The 7,725-nt window shown below is 35.6% G+C and overlaps 1 long non-coding RNA gene across 1 annotated transcript; it reads left to right on the top strand.

Moving 5' to 3' along the window:
• Positions 1 to 1,373: 1,373 nt before the first annotated feature.
• On the top strand, positions 1,374 to 2,118 carry LOC135538144 (uncharacterized). Its single transcript, XR_010455327.1, has 3 exons — positions 1,374 to 1,431; positions 1,655 to 1,684; positions 1,797 to 2,118. It is a non-coding gene; the product is annotated as an uncharacterized LOC135538144 (long non-coding RNA).
• Positions 2,119 to 7,725: the final 5,607 nt, after the last annotated feature.

Here is a 7,725-nt window from a genome sequence, read left to right as displayed (position 1 = left end):
AGTGACAAGTCACTGTATAAAAATGTATATATACAGGGCTGAGGATATTTTCTGAAGTCTGAATTCACTGAATATATATTTATATATACAGGGCTGAGAATATTTTCTGAATTCTGAATTCACTGAATATATATTTATATATACAGGGCTGAGAATATTTTCTGAAGAAAGTTTCACATCATTCCATTTTTTTCAACATTTAGTGGTGTTTCAGTCTGAATTTAAAATGGATTAAATGTAGATTTTGAGAGAGAGATTGGGGGAGATAGCCTTCGTCACATCTCGCCTTATTCATCTTCATCACGTTATCACACCCCACCTTGGCCATCTTGCCATTGATGAACAAGCCACCAGAACCCCCACAAGCCTCTATGCAAAAAGTACATAGCATCCAGCTCTCCATTAATAAGTAAAGGCATAGCTTCCTCTTGATGGTCAATTTTTTTGTTGTCTCAAACGCAACTGCAAACAACCCTCACTGGATGTGTGAAGACATTTCACTTCTGCAATCAAACTTTGATAGCAGACTCACTGGTATGTTCACCGCATTTACCCCAGTTACATATTCACAAACTGAGAGTAACACCTTTCAATCCTGAAGAGGTGTAGTCGTGTGAAAAAGTAACAAAAAGAATCCCCAGCCAGTCACAACAGCAGCATCTTACCAGGTTTTCATTGGGTGGGCGGTTACCAGTAAAATGGCAGTGCAGGGTGCGTCTCCCTTGGAGTTGAGCAAGGAAAAACACTTGAATACTTCTATAGCCCTAAGTGTTTTTTTCTGTTGTAGGTCTCTGTTCAAATGGAAGAGAAACACAGTGTTTTATTTTGGGTTGAATACTTCTACAGCTCTAAGTGCTTTTTCTGTTTCATTTTGTGTCGTTTTGTATGAGTCCTATGTAGGAAAATACTTGCGGGTCAAGCCAAACCAAAGCAAGTGTATGCTGAAACATTGTGACAACCTAATTGTATTGAAATAAGGAAGTAAACATTTTAAGTCGCTGCTTTTTGCATTTTGCCTTAGAAGCTCAGGGTTTTGGTTACAGGAAATCCAATACAATGTTAACAGCACAAATCATCTAAAGTAGACCAGACCTTAAAAAGGTGTAATTGGGTCTGGAACATTCCATACCCTCTCTCATGTGAAGTAAAAAATATATATACATATTTAAAATGGTCAAGAGCCTTGGTGTGTTCACACCTGTGTGCATTATAGTGAAATAGATTGATGTAGCCTGTTATACCTCCTACATTAACGTCTGTTAATGCTGTAAATGTATTGTCTCTGTCTCACATCAAAAGTGTGTCGTTCTCTATTTTATAGTAACTGGCGACTCGAGCACAAGCACTTCTGACCCTGCAAACCGGCAGTCGCCCAAACCCAGACATCTGACCCTGCAAGCACCCTGACTTCCACTACAGCTATCCCCACAGGTTGGCCTCTTCTCCATGGGATGCTGTGTTGTGTCCATTGATAGTAGATCATGTTTCTCTACTGTTGTAATGGAATGTTTGTGATGTTGTAATGGATTGTTGTGATGTTGTAATGGAATGTTGTGATGCTGTAATGGAATGTTGTGATGTTGTAATGGATTGTTGTGATGTTGTAATGTCACGTTGTTCCTCGTGATTCTCACCTGTCTGTTTGGTCTTTCAGGCAGCCAGACTAAACCAACACCACCAAAGTGTGAGTTCCAATTCTTTTTTCAGATGCATTCTAAGACTGTGCATGATAGGGATAGTTCACCTGAATAAATAAATGAATAAATAATGATCAATCTTTTCATTTAATCTTATAGGTACATACACGGTCATGCCTGTCAGCTATGGCTTTCAGATTGACTTAAAGGCCTCAACCTCCGACACATACAACATATCGTACCAGGATGAATCAGGAAAAACATGACTGTTGAGCATCAAACGGTGAACTCCACTATTGTGGTAACATTGAAGCCTTGCAGGAAATACACTTTGACAAAGATTCAGCCTGAATGTGAACTCCAAGGAAATAGCACTCTGAGGACTGAGAAAATGGGTATGTCAAAGGCACTGAGCATACACTGTTTAATTTAATTACATATGAACTAATAATCCTTATTAAATCCTGTGGCTAAATAATGCTTTGGAGGAAAACAAATCGTGGGATGTAACAGTCACTGTGTTTAGTAGTACATATTGGGATCTTTTAGGTTGAATCCATTACTATATCCATTACTGTATCCATTACTATATCCATTACTATATCCATTACCATATCAATTATTATATCCATTACTAAATCCTTTACTATATCAATTATTATATCCATTATCATATCCATTATTATAGCATTAATATATACATTATTATATATATATATATATATATATATATATATATATATTATATATATATATATATATATATATATATATATATATATATATATATATATAGCCATTACCATATCCATTATTATATCCATTGATTATAATCCATTTCTACATCCATTACCATATCATTATGAAATCGACATTAATATCCATTATTATATCCATTGCTATAACCATTATTCTATTCATTACTATAACCATTACCACATCGATTACTATATCAATTACTATATTAGTTACTATTCCCATTACTATTTCCATTACCATAGCATTACCATATCCATTACTATATCCGATATTATATCCATTACCATATCCATTACTATATCCATTACCATATTAGTTATTATATCCATTACTTAATCCATTACTATATCGATTACTATACCCATTACCATAACTATTACCATATCATTACTTTAACCATTACCACATCGATTACTACATCCAGTATTATATCAATTACTATATTCATTACTATTCCCAATACTATTTCGATTACCATAGCCATTACCATATCCATTACATACCTTAAGGAACATTTTAGACATTCGCTCTATGGTTAGTGAGAAAGTCCATATTGCAAATGTACGGTCCCTTACTAGACGTCCAAAAACATTTGTAAAATTCGAGGGCATGCGTCGGAGCGGCGGCAGTGGGCTGACCTACCGGGAAGTCATCAAATGAAATTTGTCGGACATTCGGTTTTCGTTTTATAAAATAATCAAATTTTGTCATTTTTCCGCTTATCCCGGAAAATCCCACAAGAGGGCATAAGCAATCATGTGCAATTTGACAAAACATCACGAATCACAACGGGGCCTTATCTCGGAACGGAAAAATATTTAGAAGCCGAAACTTGGTGAGCGTAGGCTTGGCATAATGGGCAGTTGGCTCCGAACAAGATGGCGTCTAGGCCTCAACGGTTTTTGAGTTATGGCCATTTTTCTGATTAAAGGTCCAAAATGAAAATAGAAATTATTTTTCACTTCACGTCAAAGTCAAGGAGCCTCCGAAGTCAATAAAAAAAAGTCAGCCATTTATCTATCGATCATTTAAGAGAAATTGTACAATGACAGATTGGTGATGTTCAAATATAGGTGTTTTTTTTCAACAGTTACAGATCCAGTTGCAGGGTGTTCATATGAATATTTTAAAGTGTGCTGCGAGCTCACGAGATTTTTGCATGATTTTCTATGATTTTCTGAAATAACACACACTCACTAAACCCTCTGTAAATAACTCAGTTCTTAACGAAAGACTTAAAACTCAGGATTCTGTAAAGGCATACCCCAATCCCAGGATATGAGTTTATTTTAACTTCCTGTGCCAACAGGAAGTGCCTTAAATGGTGTCATAGTGGCTGTTTCAAAGGGTTAAAAGCACAGATCTTTCAAAACTTCATATGTGTGATTAGGCAACCCTCCTGAACTGTAAAATCAGTCATTTCTCCCAACAGATGTCAAAGAAAAGCTCTCACACACACACACACACAGCAAGGATGGAGTGACAAAGTGCGGTGTTAAAGACACAGAGAGAGCAGGCAATGGCATTACCATAATCCCTAGGCCGTGCCGAGTTCAACGAGATATCCCGCTTGACCGTAGCTCGCTCGGTCTAAGCACAGCGACAATTAGAACAGTAGGCCCAAATGAAGCCTGCCCCACAATGTCATTTGCTTTTGGGTGACAGTGAGAGAACCGTTAGGGTGAGAGAAAAAAATTCGACCTCTGGTACGTTCCTAAGGTCCCCCGATCCGTGCAAGCCTAACCTTGACCGTGTTGCACAACCTTCACAGTTAAAATAAGGGGGTTTACATCAAACAGTTTGCATTGACTTCTCTCCCCATAGGAATACATTGCCTGCACCCCTTTAATTCAACCTGAAGCCTATATGGGTTATGAATGCCTTATGAACCTGTCTTTGATCACAGTCCATCAGGACACTATGAGGTCTACCTGTGTCGATTCTAAGCTTCCTGGACCAACCGGAAGTGCTTAAAATCACCATGAAAGTGTATATCCATACCCTGCCTGCAATTTGATAGACATAGTGCATTGAACCCTGTGTAAATCCGTCAATTCTTAACGTAAAGACTTACAACTCAGGATTCCGTATAAGCATACCCCAATGAGGATATGTGTTGACCCATAGCTTCCTGTGCCAACCGGAAGTGCCATAATTGGTGTCTCAGGGGCTGTTTGGAAGGGTTAAAAAAATCAGATCTGTCCAAAACTTCCTTATGTGTGATTAGGCAACCCCCATGAACTGTAAATCAGTCATTTTTCCCATAAAATTTCAAAGGAAAACTAAATCACACACACACACACAGCTTGGAAGGAGGGACCCATTGGGGTGCGTAGAGACATACACTCCCTGCATTAGTTAACCTTGTTGGAACTTTTAAAGAACCGTCAGACCTAGAGTTCCGAAACTTTAGAATCTATTCTAGACCTCAGGTCGATAGTGCGTGGTGAGTTACGTCGCTCTAGAAGGTTCTCGGACCGAGAAACAGCCTCGTACATTTGCAATGACTTCAATTCATTTTTGCATCACAAGAAATGTCGACATTTAGAAATGTCTCAGAGTCACAGGACTAGGTGCATTGTGACCGTCTCGGCCCATAGAGACAGAACCCAACGTTTCTGTCCGATAGCTCATTCAAGGACCCCGTAGCAAGTCATGGAAAAAAGGGGATTTTCAGCACCAATTAGGGTTTTGCTCGGACACCAAATGACCTATCGAGCCGAAACTTGGGATTCGGGGTCGCCTCAGCTAGGCCTACACATTACACAGGAAATGGACCCGCAGCTAGAACGTAACTACGTGTTTTATGTTTTTTATGGTTTGAACCGGGCGTTGTGAATTTTGAGCCAGCTCTGAAGTATGTGATAGTTGGCTACTAAACGAGTTGGGAAAAGTGGGTTTGGTGTCAGTTTGTATCAGTTTGGTGTCAGAATGATATCTAATTGACTGATGGACGTTGACTTGCTGGTGACTCTTGTCCATTTGCAATATGTTTAAACAGTGAGGTATCATCACCAAAAGTGACATTCTGAAATCAACCCTAACGAGCGATGGAGAGGTACCAGAATCACTGCCCAACCATCCCGAGTTCATCGGACCAGTCAATTTCGCATTCCTGCACGATTTTTATAGCATGATAAATTTGTGATGGTGAATGCCCATTGAACCATATTGCAAATGCACAGTGACTTTGCAAAGTGAGAAAACATAAACAAATGGACATAATGAAATCAGCACAACTATCACTGCCAGGCCATCCTGTGTTCATCAGGCCAGTCAATTTTGCATTTCTGCATGATTTTTATAGCATGACAAATTCGTGATGGTGAATGCCCATTGAACCATATTGCAAATGCGCAGTGACTTTGCAAAAGTGAGAAAACATAAACAAATGGACATAATGAAATCAACACAACTATCACTGCCAGGCCATCCTGTGTTCATCAGGCCAGTCAATTTTGCATTTCTGCATGATTTTTGAGCATGACAAATTCGTGATGGTAAATGCCCATTGAGCCATATTGCAAATGCACAGTGACTTTGCAAAAGTGAGAAAACATCACCAAATAACATTACTATGTTATTACCATATCAATTATTATATCCATACGTTATCCATGACCATATACATTATTATATCCATTACTTTATCCATTACTTTATCCATTACTATATCCATTACCATATCAGTTATTGTATCCATTACTTTTTCCATTATTATATCCATTATTATATCCATTCCTATATCCATTACCATATCCATTACTATATCCATTATTATATCCATTACTATATAAATTACTATATCCATTATTATATCCATTATTATATCCTTTACTATACCCATTACCATATCCATTACTATATCATTACTATAACCATTAACACATCGATTGCTATATCCATTATTATATCAATTAAAATATTCATTACTATTCCCAATACTACTCACATTACCATAGCCATTGCCATATCCATGACTATATCCGAAATTATATCCATGACTTTATCCATTACTATATTCATTAGTATATACTTTACCATATCCATTACCATATCAATTATTATATCATTACTAAATCCATTACTATATCAATTATTCTATCCATTACTATATCCATTGTTATATCATTACTATATACATTACTGTATCCATTAATATATCCATTGTTATAGCCATGATTACATCCTTTACTATACCCATTACCATATCATTACTATAACCATTAACACATCGATCGCTATATCCATTATTATGGCAAATACTATATTCATTATTATTCCCATTACTACTTACATTACCATAGCCATTACCATATCCATTACTACATCCGATAGTATATCCATTACTATATCCATTACTTTATCCATTACTATTACATTACCATATCCATTACTATATCCATTACCATATAAATTATTATATCTATTACTTTATCCATTACTATATCGATTACTATACCCATTATCATATCCATTACTATATCCATTACTATGTTATTACCATATCAAGTATTATATCCATTATTATCCATGACCATATAAATTATTATATCCATTACTTTATCCATTACTATATCCATTACCATATCCATTACTATAACCATTACTATAACCATTACCATATCAGTTATTGTATCAATTACTTTATCCATTACGATATCCTTTACCATATCCATTACTATATCCATTATTATATATATTACTGTATCCATTACTAAATCCATTACTATATCCATTAATATATCCATTACGTTATCCATTATTATATCCATTATTATATCCTTTACTATACACATTACCATATCCATTACCATATCACTACTGTAACCATTACCACATCGAATACTATATCCATTATTATATCAATTACTATATTCATTACTATTCCCATTACTATTTCCATTACCATATCCATTACTATATCCATTACCATATCAAGTATTATATCCATTACTAAGTCCATTACTATATCCATTACGATATCCATTACAAAATCCATTACTATTACATTACCATATCCATTACTATATTCATTACTATATCAATTATTCTATCCATTACTATATCCATTATTCTATCATTACTATATCCATTACTCTATCCATTACTATATCCATTATTATATCAATTTTTAAATCAATTATTATATCCTTTGCTATACCCATTACCATATCCATTACCATATCATTACTCAAAATTCCATTACCACATCAATACTATATCCATTATTATATCAATTATTTCATATTCAATACTATTCCCATTAATATTTCATTACCACATCCATTACTATATCCATTACCATATCAGCATTATATCATTACTA

The sequence above is a fragment of the Oncorhynchus masou genome, unplaced genomic scaffold, assembly GCF_036934945.1.
Source record: "Oncorhynchus masou masou isolate Uvic2021 unplaced genomic scaffold, UVic_Omas_1.1 unplaced_scaffold_9168, whole genome shotgun sequence".
NCBI lineage: Eukaryota > Metazoa > Chordata > Actinopteri > Salmoniformes > Salmonidae > Oncorhynchus > Oncorhynchus masou.
Note: the sequence above shows the minus strand (reverse complement) of the source record. Positions and strands in the feature narration are given on the sequence as shown.